Source organism: Bombina bombina, chromosome 1, assembly GCF_027579735.1.
Source record: "Bombina bombina isolate aBomBom1 chromosome 1, aBomBom1.pri, whole genome shotgun sequence".
In the NCBI taxonomy this organism is placed as follows: domain Eukaryota; kingdom Metazoa; phylum Chordata; class Amphibia; order Anura; family Bombinatoridae; genus Bombina; species Bombina bombina.
The window spans coordinates 1,499,009,835-1,499,023,093 of NC_069499.1; positions in this window are offsets into that span (position 1 = coordinate 1,499,009,835).

Here is a 13,259-nt window from a genome sequence, read left to right on the forward strand (position 1 = left end):
GGAAAATACAAAACACAGAAGGGGACTGAACTTTCAGACTGGACTGGGTACAAATCCCATGACCCTGCAACATGCTCAGCCCTGGGTGCTCAATGGCACTCCAGGAAGCTGTGCTGTCCCCAGAGTCTATGGCAGTTAACTCCAGACAGGTCTGGGTGCAAGGCCCATAGGGAAAATTACAAAAGAAATTAATACAACACAAAGAGAAAGTCTAGAACTCACTAACTCTCAGCTAAGATTAAAAGCAAAAATGGAAGTTTTAGTTACCATATCTGGCCAAATGGGACAAGCCTAGGTACCATGTCAAGGTCCCTTCCAAAACCTGGGTCCCTAAACCAGCCAAACAATACAAGCTCTCAAACAAACAAACTGGGAACAAGTAGAGGGTGCACAGGCTTATGTAATCACCCTACACATATACAAAACACAGAAGGGGACTGCACTCTCAGACTGGACTGGGTACACATCCCATGACCCTGCAAAATGCTCAGCCCTAGGTGCTCAATGGCACTCACAGGAAGCTGTGCTGTCCCCAGAGTCACAGGCAGTTAATCCCAGATAGGTCTGGGTGTAAGGCACCTAGGGAAAATTACAAAACAAATTAATGCAACACACAAAGAAAGTCTATCACTCACTTACAAGCTCTCGGCTAAGATTAAAAGAAAAAATGGAAGGGTTAGTTTTACCGCATCTGGCCAAATGGGACAAGCTCGGGTACGACATCAAGGTCCCTTCCAAAACCTGGGTCCCTAAACCAATGCTGAGGAAAATACTACTTTTTTTTTTTAATGCACTCAGCGTTGCAAAGTGTTTTGCAATAGTATTCTGGGACTGTATATCTAAGCATACTATTCAGTGTCCCTTTAAAAACTAACTGACATGAACAAAGTTCTCTCTGCTTTATTAATATTTGCCCGCAAGGACTTTATAAAAGATATCCTTTTATGTCTGTTGTTCCGGCTTGTGAAGAAAAAGTGTTTTTCCCCCTCTAATACATTTAGTACATTAGAAAAAATAATTCAAAAATGTGAGAAGAAAATTTTCTCATTATCTCTTTTTTTTTGCTGAAGATTGAATAGACATGGTCATTCCTCAGTTGATGTTATCAAAGCATCTGCCAGCACAAAAGCAAATCTAATTTTAAGTAAGCCTCTTGCTAGCTGACTTAAATTTGATCACTCGTTTTAGTTTCAGTAACTTGCAATTTAGTTTTTAAAAAAAAAAAAAAAAAAACTAAAATCCCTTTGAAAGTGTACTTTAAAGAACAACCTTTCCCTAATGGCAAGGTTTAAAAGAAATGACCTTTTTTTGTAAAAACTATCAAAAGTATAGAAGAGAGTTTTCATTGCAGAAACTGATGACCTTGCTACGCAGCCTCCCCCCAATGCAATATTTGATGTTTTTTAGCTTTTTGTATTAAGAGTCTGTTTTATGCTGCTGTCTGCACAATATAGAATGTTACCTGGATATTGTTATGCATTTCATAAGGCAGTAATAGGCAAAATCCCTTAGAGCAAAGAACAGGAAATTTTGGAATAGTTTCTCGACATCTTTCTTTTGAACCTTAAGCCCTGTTTGTATGCCAGGTAATGCCAACAGGCAATATCACCAATCTCAAGACACACATCTTATAGCTTTACAACATCTGTAGCTTTACAATTATTAAATATTTTACTTTTTGAATAGAAATAAATGTTTAGGTAATCACTCATATATTAGCACTTGTTTTCTGAGCACACAAGGCTAATTAATCTGCAAATAAATCATTAATACAGATGATGTTATTGGATGTTCTAAAAAAAAGAAAAAATAAGGATTCAGACAGCTGGTAGTGGCATGCATTGGTCAGAGGTGATACAAATTAAGTCATTGACAACACACTGGGCTAGATTACAAGTGGAACGCTAACAGCGCGCAACTGCAAACGGGCAAATTAGCCTGTTTGCACTAGCGCGATAAATAACCAGCCATTACAAGTTCATTTGATAAATAACCAGCCATTACAAGTTAATTTGATAAATAACCAGCCATTACAAGTTAATTTGATAAATAACCAGCCATTACAAGTTAATTTGATAAATGTGCCCCTAATGCCCCCCCCCCCAAAAAAAAAATACAGTGGTTTGTTTGTATTTTATTTAAAAATAAAAATTGTAGCACTTTTATTTTTTAATAAAATAACTCACAAAGCAGTTTTTAATGCAGAACAAAATGGCACTGAAAAGTGCCTTTGCATTGCGGTCTATGGGAACGGTGTGTTCCCTGTAAATATATATGTATATGCTTTATTAATATATATATATACACACACACGTATATAAGAATATACATATATCCCCATCCTCTCTCACGGCATAAGACCGAGGCTCCCATTGGAGCATATGGAAGCGGGCTCTCATGAGGTTGCATTTGCATGGCACCTAGCTCGTAATACCAGCGCACATTAGCATGCACTGGTATTACTCAGTTTGCGCTCCGCTCGTAATCTGGCCCAATATATTCTCTTTCAGCATGCACAGTGTTTGAATGCAGGAGCATATCTACTACGGTGCACAGTAAAATCTACCACTGAAACAGTCATAACTTTTACTAGGATCAATTTTGTTAATTCAAGTTAATTGCAAAAATGCTTCTGTTCATAATTGCAATTATGTGAATTTTAATTTTGAGTTTTATTTCCCTTCAATAAACATTACTTTTTTTGCAGCTTAGCAAAGTGTAGTTGTAATGTAACATACATTATGAGTTGAATGCTCTCTTGCACTTGTATAATCTTGGTAATGGGCCCACTAATTAAGTAGTGTAAAATGCAAGATTTAAAGGGACAGTGTACCTTATTTTTATATTAGTATTTTATAAGATTTCACAGCCAGATAGTGCTAGTTCATGTGTGCCATATAGGTAACCTAGTGTTCACTAGTTATGCATGAACCAGCACTAATCGGCTAAAATGCAAGTTTGTAAAAAGAACTGAAATAAGAAATAGTCTGCACAGGCTTATATATAAGGTAATCAAAGCGGTAAAAAGAATATTAATATAACTGTGTTGGTTATGCAAAACTGGGCTTTGGGTAATAAAGGGATTATCTATCTTTTTAAATAATAAAAAGATAGATAATCAATATAAGGTGAACAATACCAATAGCAGTGCATGGAGTAAGCAATGGAAGTCACAGGAGACAGCATACTAGCAGTCCAAAGTATAGCATACAGGTGAAAATCAGTAATCTCGTTATATAAATTTAGTCCAGTAAATGGCAAACAGGGTTACTGGAACAAGAAATACGGAAAGGTTGGAGCAATGTGGTTAAACAAGCTCAGTCCAGTAAAGGAAAACATGGTAGCTGGAACAAAGGATACTGTAAGTCTTGAGCAATCAGACGCTAAAAGCCAAACATAGTAAACAACAAGCAGGGCAACTAGAACAAGAGGCTGGACCTGGTTATTCAAGCCCAGTTCAATTAATTTCAAACAAGGTAACATGCTTAAACGGTATTTCAAGCTTAGAGGAATCTGATTATATAAGCTCAGTACAATTAAAGGTTAGTTAGAACAAGAGGTACTGCAATTCTAAAGCAAATTGATGCACATAGCTAAAAGCATAGTTCAGCAATCAAAGAAAAATAATACACGGCATACAAGGAGAAAGAGGTTAAATTTGTAGTATACAATAAAGTCAGTCCACTATTTAAGCAGTGTGATAAAGAATATTTAAATGGTGCGCAAGTTACCCTTTGCACATATAATATCTGCTCCCAAAAACAGAATTTATGTTTACCTGATAAATTACTTTCTCCAACGGTGTGTCCGGTCCACGGCGTCATCCTTACTTGTGGGATATTCTCTTCCCCAACAGGAAATGGCAAAGAGCCCAGCAAAGCTGGTCACATGATCCCTCCTAGGCTCCGCCTTCCCCAGTCATTCGACCGACGTAAAGGAGGAATATTTGCATAGGAGAAATCATATGATACCGTGGTGACTGTAGTTAGAGAAAATAAATCATCAGACCTGATTAAAAAACCAGGGCGGGCCGTGGACCGGACACACCGTTGGAGAAAGTAATTTATCAGGTAAACATAAATTCTGTTTTTTGCAACATAGGTGTGTCCGGTCCACGGCGTCATCCTTACTTGTGGGAACCAATACCAAAGCTTTAGGACACGGATGATGGGAGGGAGCAAATCAGGTCACCTAGATGGAAGGTACCACGGCTTGCAAAACCTTTCTCCCAAAAATAGCCTCAGAAGAAGCAAAAGTATCAAATTTGTAAAATTTGGTAAAAGTGTGCAGTGAAGACCAAGTCGCTGCCTTACATATCTGATCAACAGAAGCCTCGTTCTTGAAGGCCCATGTGGAAGCCACGGCCCTAGTGGAATGAGCTGTGATTCTTTCAGGAGGCTGCCGTCCGGCAGTCTCATAAGCCAATCTGATGATGCTTTTAAGCCAAAAAGAAAGAGAGGTAGAAGTTGCCTTTTGACCTCTCCTTTTACCAGAATAAACAACAAACAAGGAAGATGTTTGTCTAAAATCCTTTGTAGCCTCTAAATAGAATTTTAGAGCACGAACTACATCCAAATTGTGCAACAAACGTTCCTTCTTTGAAACTGGATTCGGACACAAAGAAGGCACGACTATCTCCTGGTTAATATTTTTGTTAGAAACAACTTTCGGAAGAAAACCAGGTTTAGTACGCAAAACCACCTTATCTGCATGGAACACCAGATAAGGAGGAGAACACTGCAGAGCAGATAACTCTGAAACTCTTCTAGCAGAAGAAATTGCAACCAAAAACAAAACTTTCCAAGATAATAACTTGATATCAACGGAATGTAGGGGTTCAAACGGAACCCCCTGAAGAACTGAAAGAACTAAATTGAGACTCCAAGGAGGAGTCAAAGGTTTGTAAACAGGCTTGATTCTAACCAGAGCCTGAACAAAAGCTTGAACATCTGGCACAGCCGCCAGCTTTTTGTGAAGTAAAACAGATAAAGCAGAAATCTGTCCCTTCAAAGAACTTGCAGATAATCCTTTCTCCAAACCTTCTTGAAGAAAGGATAGAATCTTAGGAATTTTTATCTTGTTCCATGGGAATCCTTTAGATTCACACCAACAGATATATTTTTTCCATATTTTATGGTAGATTTTTCTAGTTACAGGCTTTCTAGCCTGAACAAGAGTATCAATGACAGAATCTGAGAACCCTCGCTTTGATAAAATCAAGCGTTCAATCTCCAAGCAGTCAGTTGGAGTGAGGCCAGATTCGGATGTTCGAACGGACCTTGAACAAGAAGGTCCTGTCTCAAAGGTAGCTTCCATGGTGGAGCCGATGACATATTCACCAGATCTGCATACCAAGTCCTGCGTGGCCACGCAGGAGCTATCAAGATCACAGATACCCTCTCCTGTTTGATCCTGGCTACCAGCCTGGGAATGAGAGGAAACGGTGGGAACACATAAGCTAGGTTGAAGCTCCAAGGTGCTACTAGTGCATCCACTAGAGTCGCCTTGGGATCCCTGGATCTGGACCCGTAGCAAGGAACCTTGAAGTTCTGACGAGACGCCATCAGATCCATGTCTGGAATGCCCCACAATTGAATTATTTGGACAAAGATTTCCGGATGGAGTTCCCACTCCCCCGGATGAAATGTCTGACGACTCAGAAAATCCGCTTCCCAATTTTCCACTCCTGGGATGTGGATTGCAGACAAGTGGCAGGAGTGAGTCTCCGCCCATTGAATTATTTTGGTCACTTCTTCCATCGCCAGGGAACTCCTTGTTCCCCCCTGATGGTTGATATACGCAACAGTCGTCATGTTGTCTGATTGAAACCGTATGAATTTGGCCTTTGCTAGCTGAGGCCAAGCCTTGAGAGCATTGAATATCGCTCTCAGTTCCAGAATATTTATCGGGAGAAGAGATTCTTCCCGAGACCAAAGACCCTGAGCTTTCAGGGGTTCCCAGACCGTGCCCCAGCCCACCAGACTGGCGTCGGTCGTGACAATGACCCACTCTGGTCTGCGGAAGCTCATCCCTTGTGACAGGTTGTCCAGGGTCAGCCACCAACGGAGTGAATCTCTGGTCCTCTGATCTACTTGTATCGTCGGAGACAAGTCTGTATAATCCCCATTCCACTGACTGAGCATGCACAGTTGTAATGGTCTTAGATGAATTCGCGCAAAAGGAACTATGTCCATTGCCGCGACCATCAAACCTATTACTTCCATGCACTGCGCTATGGAAGGAAGAAGAACAGAATGAAGTACTTGACAAGAGCTTAGAAGTTTTGATTTTCTGGCCTCTGTCAGAAAAATCCTCATTTCTAAGGAGTCTATTATTGTTCCCAAGAAGGGAACTCTTGTTGACGGAGATAGAGAACTTTTTTCTACGTTCACTTTCCACCCGTGAGATCTGAGAAAGGCCAGGACAATGTCCGTATGAGCCTTTGCTTGTGGTAGAGACGACGCTTGAATCAGTATGTCGTCCAAGTAAGGTACTACTGCAATGCCCCTTGGTCTTAGCACCGCTAGAAGGGACCCTAGTACCTTTGTGAAAATTCTTGGAGCAGTGGCTAATCCGAATGGAAGTGCCACAAACTGGTAATGCTTGTCCAGAAAGGCGAACCTTAGGAACCGATGATGTTCCTTGTGGATAGGAATATGTAGATACGCATCCTTTAAATCCACCGTGGTCATGAATTGACCTTCCTGGATGGTAGGAAGAATTGTCCGAATGGTTTCCATTTTGAACGATGGAACCTTGAGAAATTTGTTTAGGATCTTGAGATCTAAGATTGGTCTGAATGTTCCCTCTTTTTTGGGAACTATGAACAGATTGGAGTAGAATCCCATCCCTTGTTCTCCTAATGGAACAGGATGAATCACTCCCATTTTTAACATGTCTTCTACACAATGTAAGAATGCCTGTCTTTTTATGTGGTCTGAAGACAATTGAGACCTGTGGAACCTTCCCCTTGGGGGTAAGCTCCTTGAATTCCAGAAGATAACCTTGGGAGACTATTTCTAGCGCCCAAGGATCCAGAACATCTCTTGCCCAAGCCTGAGCGAAGAGAGAAAGTCTGCCCCCCACCAGATCCGGTCCCGGATCGGGGGCCAACATCTCATGCTGTCTTGGTAGCAGTGGCAGGTTTCTTGGCCTGCTTACCTTTGTTCCAGCCTTGCATTGGCCTCCAGGCTGGCTTGGTTTGAGAAGTATTACCCTCTTGCTTAGAGGATGTAGAACTTGAGGCTGGTCCGTTTCTGCGAAAGGGATGAAAATTTGGTTTATTTTTAGCCTTAAAAGACCTATCCTGAGGAAGGGCGTGGCCCTTACCCCCAGTGATATCTGAAATAATCTCTTTCAAGTCAGGGCCAAACAGCGTTTTCCCCTTGAAAGGTATGTTAAGCAATTTGTTCTTGGAGGACGCATCCGCTGACCAAGACTTTAGCCAAAGCGCTCTGCGCGCCACAATAGCAAACCCTGAATTTTTCGCCGCTAATCTAGCTAATTGCAAAGTGGCGTCTAAGGTAAAAGAGTTAGCCAACTTAAGTGCTTGAACTCTGCCCATAACCTCCTCATAAGAGGATGCTTGATTGAGCGACTTTTCTAGTTCCTCGAACCAGAAACACGCTGCTGTAGTGACAGGAACAATGCATGAAATTGGTTGTAGAAGGTAACCTTGCTGAACAAACATCTTTTTAAGCAAACCCTCTAATTTTTTGTCCATAGGATCTTTAAAAGCACAACTATCTTCTATAGGGATAGTGGTGCGTTTGTTTAGAGTAGAAACCGCCCCCTCGACCTTGGGGACTGTCTGCCATAAGTCCTTCCTGGGGTCGACCATAGGAAATAATTTCTTAAATATAGGGGGAGGGACAAAAGGTATGCCGGGCCTTTCCCATTCTTTATTTACAATGTCCGCCACCCGCTTGGGTATAGGAAAAGCTTCGGGGGGCACCGGGACCTCTAGGAACCTGTCCATTTTACATAATTTCTCTGGAATGACCAAATTGTCACAATCATCCAGAGTAGATAACACCTCCTTAAGCAGAGCGCGGAGATGTTCCAATTTAAATTTAAATGTAATAACATCAGGTTCAGCTTGTTGAGAAATTTTTCCTGAATCTGAAATTTCTCCCTCAGACAAAACCTCCCTAGCCCCTTCAGACTGGTGTAAGGGCATGTCAGAACCATTATCATCAGCGTCCTCATGCTCTTCAGTATCTAAAACAGAGCAGTCGCGCTTTCGCTGATAAGTGGGCATTTTGGCTAAAATGTTTTTAATAGAATTATCCATTACAGCCGTTAATTGTTGCATAGTAAGGAGGATTGGCGCACTAGATGTACTAGGGGCCTCCAGAGTGGGCAAGACTGGTGTAGACATAGAAGGGGATGATGCAGTACCATGCTTACTCCCCTCACTTAAGGAATCGTTTTGGGCAACATTATTATCAGTGGTATCATTGTCCCTACTTTGTTTGTCACATTTATCACATATATTTAAATGGATAGGAACCTTGGCTTCCGAACATACAGAACATCGTCTATCTGATAGTTCAGACATGTTAATAGGCATAAACTTGGTAACAAAGCACAAAAAACGTTTTAAAATAAAACCGTTACTGTCTCTTTAAATTTTAAACTGAACACACTTTTTTACTGAATATACGCAAAAGTATGAAGGAAATGTTCAAAATTCACCAAAATTTCACCACAGTGTCATAAAGCCTTAAAAGTATTGCACACCAAATTTGAAAGCTTTAACTCTTAAAATAACGGAACCGGAGCCGTTTTTACATTTAACCCCTATACAGTCCCTGGTATCTGCTTTGCTGAGACCCAACCAAGCCCAGAGGGGAATACGATACCAAATGACGCCTTCAATAAGCTTTTTCAGTGGATCTGAGCTCCTCACACATGCATCTGCATGCCTTGCTTCTCAAAAACAACTGCGCATTAGTGGCGCGAAAATGAGGCTCTGCCTATGACTAGAAAAGGCCCCCAGTGAAAAAGGTGTCCAATACAGTGCCTGTCCGTTTTTTTAACAATTTGCCAAGATTAAAATAACTCTCCTAAGTTATAAACCATTAAACATGCTTATATAGTAATCGTTTTGGCCCAGAAAAATGTCTACCAGTCTTTAAAGCCCTTGTGAAGCCCTTGTATTCTTATATTGAAAATTAAGAAAATGGCTTACCGGATCCCATAGGGAAAATGACAGCTTCCAGCATTACCAAGTCTTGTTAGAAATGTGTCATACCTCAAGCAGCCAAAGTCTGCTCACTGTTTCCCCCAACTGAAGTTAATTCCTCTCAACAGTCCTGTGTGGAAACAGCCATCGATTTTAGTAACGGTTGCTAAAATCATTTTCCTCTTACAAACAGAAATCTTCATCTCTTTTCTGTTTCAGAGTAAATAGTACATACCAGCACTATTTTAAAATAACAAACTCTTGATTGAAGAATAAAAACTACATTTAAACACCAAAAAACTCTGAGCCATCTCCGTGGAGATGTTGCCTGTGCAACGGCAAAGAGAATGACTGGGGAAGGCGGAGCCTAGGAGGGATCATGTGACCAGCTTTGCTGGGCTCTTTGCCATTTCCTGTTGGGGAAGAGAATATCCCACAAGTAAGGATGACGCCGTGGACCGGACACACCTATGTTGGAGAAAACAGAAAAAATGATAAGGATAAAAATAAAAACAAGTTTATATGTGCGCTAAAAAAGCTCAAGGGGATATTGTTTTATGGCTTATTCACTCCTAATTCAATAATACTTCAAGTTATGGTATAAAATATATAAAATATAATTATACTTTATTGTAAAAAATAACCTTTGTTATTCATTTCATATATAAAATATTGCAATACACACGACTATACATACACTCTAAAAACACTGTTGCTTTAAATATATAAATAAATATAACCGGTCATATGCCTATGTTTGTTTGTGATATATGGATGATACTTTAAGAACCACCTTTTATCATCAGATTGTTGATGCTCAGATACAAAGAAACGTCCCTTTAAATTGTTGATGATCAGATACAAAGAAACGTCCCTTTAATAAAAGGTTGTTTGTGTTATTGAAACCTTTAGTGATAATCGTATAGAAGGTACGAATTCGGCAATGGATAAACAGTGTGGTAGTCTCTCATAGGATGTAACTGCCTGATTTAGTGACTTGTTTAGTAATTTGTTAAGTAACTACCTAACAGCTGTCCAACGGTTCTCTCTCTTTGCTCGTCCCTTTATCTTAGATGTGCAATCTTTAAATATGCCTCACTGTATCAGACTACTACACCTCTTAGTTAGGTAGTTACTTAACAAATTACTAAACAAGTCACTAAATCAGGCAGTATCATCCTATGAGATACTACCACACTGTTTATCCATTGCCAAATTCGTACCTTCTATACGATTATCACTAAAGGTTTCAATAACACAAACAACCTTTCATTAAGGGGACGTTTCTTTGTATCTGAGCGTCAACAATTTAAAGGGACGTTTCTTTGTATCTGAGCATCAACAATCTGATGATAAAAGGTGGTTCTTAAAGTATCATCCATATATCACAAACAAAACATAGGCATATGACCGGTCATATTTATTTATATATTTAAAGCAACAGTGTTTTTTTAGAGTTTATGTATAGTCGTGTGTATTGCAATATTTTATATATGAAATGAATAACAAAGGTTATTTTTTACAATAAAGTATAATTATATTTTATATATTTTAAACATTTTATACCATAACTTGAAGTATTATTGAATTAGGAGTATATAAGCCATAAAGCAATATCCCCTTGAGCTTTTTTAGCGCACATATAAACTTGTTTTTATTTTTATCCTCCACTATTTAAGCAGTAACATACATAGAAGGTCACAAGGCAGCGGGGAATCTACATGGCAATGAGTAAAAATAATAAAGTACAGACTGACATTGGCCCAGAGCAGAGTGTAAGAGTAACTTTTAAAGACCACACCAAGTAAAACCTGTGGTCAATTGAGAAATGAATGTACAAGACACAAACCTGGCAAGAACTATAGATTCAGAGACAGTGTTGGTAATCAGGAAAATCTGATAACCACAATGTGAGATTTGAAAAGCGTCAGTTGTGCTCATACAAAATGTTTAGTTTTTTTTCTAAGTGTTTTTATATTACATGGAGCATTATCCTTTTTTAGAGCCAGGATGGTTTAACATTTTTTTTTAAATACATGGAATGTAAGAAAGGCTGAAGCAGTTTGTAAATCAGGATTGTACCACTGAATGCAGTTTTAACTCTTTACTTCTGGTAAATACAAATAAGGGGTAAGCTCTAGCACTTTCTGATATCTCTCATTAGGTCTCATCCTTGAGTGATGCACTAGCAGTTGTGTGTCTGGCAATACAATGTAGCTCTGTAAACATGTCCCCTTTGTCTCATTTTGCTGTAAACATGAGTGCTTGGCACAGCTGATAATAGATGTACAAGAATACTAAAAACACTACCAGTTGCAGCACTGTGATTGTATGTGGGGGTAAGGGATGATGAGCAAATAAACTGTACGTTAACTAGGAAGAATCAAGTAAACAATTTGATGGTGAAATATGGAACATATGCTCAAGGACTATTACATACAGTAGAATTGCACAATCAACAAGCGCATAATAAAAATACAATTGCACTTACTATGCATTTTAAATCATCAGAAGATTTTATTCTGACAAATTTCAAAATGTACTTCAATTTGCCAGCCCCTTGTATCACAAGACAGACATTAGCCAATAAGATAAGGGATTCCAGTATCTATTAAAGGGACATTTCAGCCTAAATTGGAATCCACATGGATGCATTTGTTTTGAATAAAATATTTTTTTGTAATATACATGTATTAGCAAAAATGCTTCTAATAAAAGCTATAACTGTTTGAAAAGTGTATTTAAGTATGCACCGGGCACCAGCATTTTAAGCACAGCACTTACTTAGAGAGCCTAATGTGCTTGTATCATCTGGTAATGACTTGTTAATTGCTGATATAATACAAGCTCCACTGGTGCTCTGAGTAGCTACAGTATTTAAAATGCTGGTGCACTGAGAATATCTAGCTATGCTTCACATGCACGTGCAAAGAAAAATGTTAACACTAAAACAGTGATAACTTTTATAAGAAGCATTTTTGCAAATACATGTTTATTGCAAATATGTTTCTATTCAAAGATGCAATTCATCTATGTGTGTTTAAATTTCAACCGTAATGTCCCTTTAAAGGGACAGTATACTATAAATTGTTTTTCCAATTACTTTTTTTACCAGCTGCAGAGTATAAAATGTATGAGATTTGCTTTTTTAAGGCTTATTTGTGTATAGGACTTAGCTGATGTTGTGTTTTGAAGCCACAACCTAATAAAATGGGTTGAGCTTGTAGGTAGAATCAGATCTCATTACTTTATCACATTGTGTACATATACCTACTTCTTTATATTATATCTGTCCATAAACCAATCACCAATAATTGGAGAGAACAATGGAAAATTAACATTTTATTAATTTATCTCTTCTATAACCCACTGGGAGTGTAATTTCTTCTACTGGCTGTGTTAACACAGCTTGGCCTTGAGGCCAAAAACTTTCAGGATGGGTGGGGATACCACAGGCTAAATAAACTATTTCAAATGCCAATATAAGGGTAATGGAAATACTTGTAAACAATTTAATACACTCCAGCAGGTAAAGTGGATCATTTGGAACAAATTAAAGGGGAGAACTTTTTTGAGTAAACGGTCCCTTTAAATCAAAACAAAGTTTAATTGTCACCACATTAGGGTTAAAAAGGACAACGTTTCAGACCAACAATTGGCTTTAAAGTACATAGTATGAGACCAATGCTGTAATAAGTTTGTTCCATATTAGAACTTACTCATACAGTATTCATGCTTTCTACATAAGGCCACAGCTTTGTTAAATAAATGTATTTCTGTACAATACGTTAACACATTCAATATAAAGGGACAGTGCAGTGGACCATTTACATGTTTTAATTTGTTAGAGTATGTCCTTTTTTCACTACCTGCCCTGTAACTATGTGTGTTTAACCAATAGATAAAGTCCCGGTCGGCAGCCGCAGATAACTACTGATCCCCAGTAGGAAACAGACAGTTAACCAATCAGCTGTGGCAGTTGCATGACCCAACAATAACCAGCTGTGTTCAGCTTGGGAGCTGCAGTGCTTTAACTCCTGAGCAGTACTCCATTTATGTGTTTAACCACTCT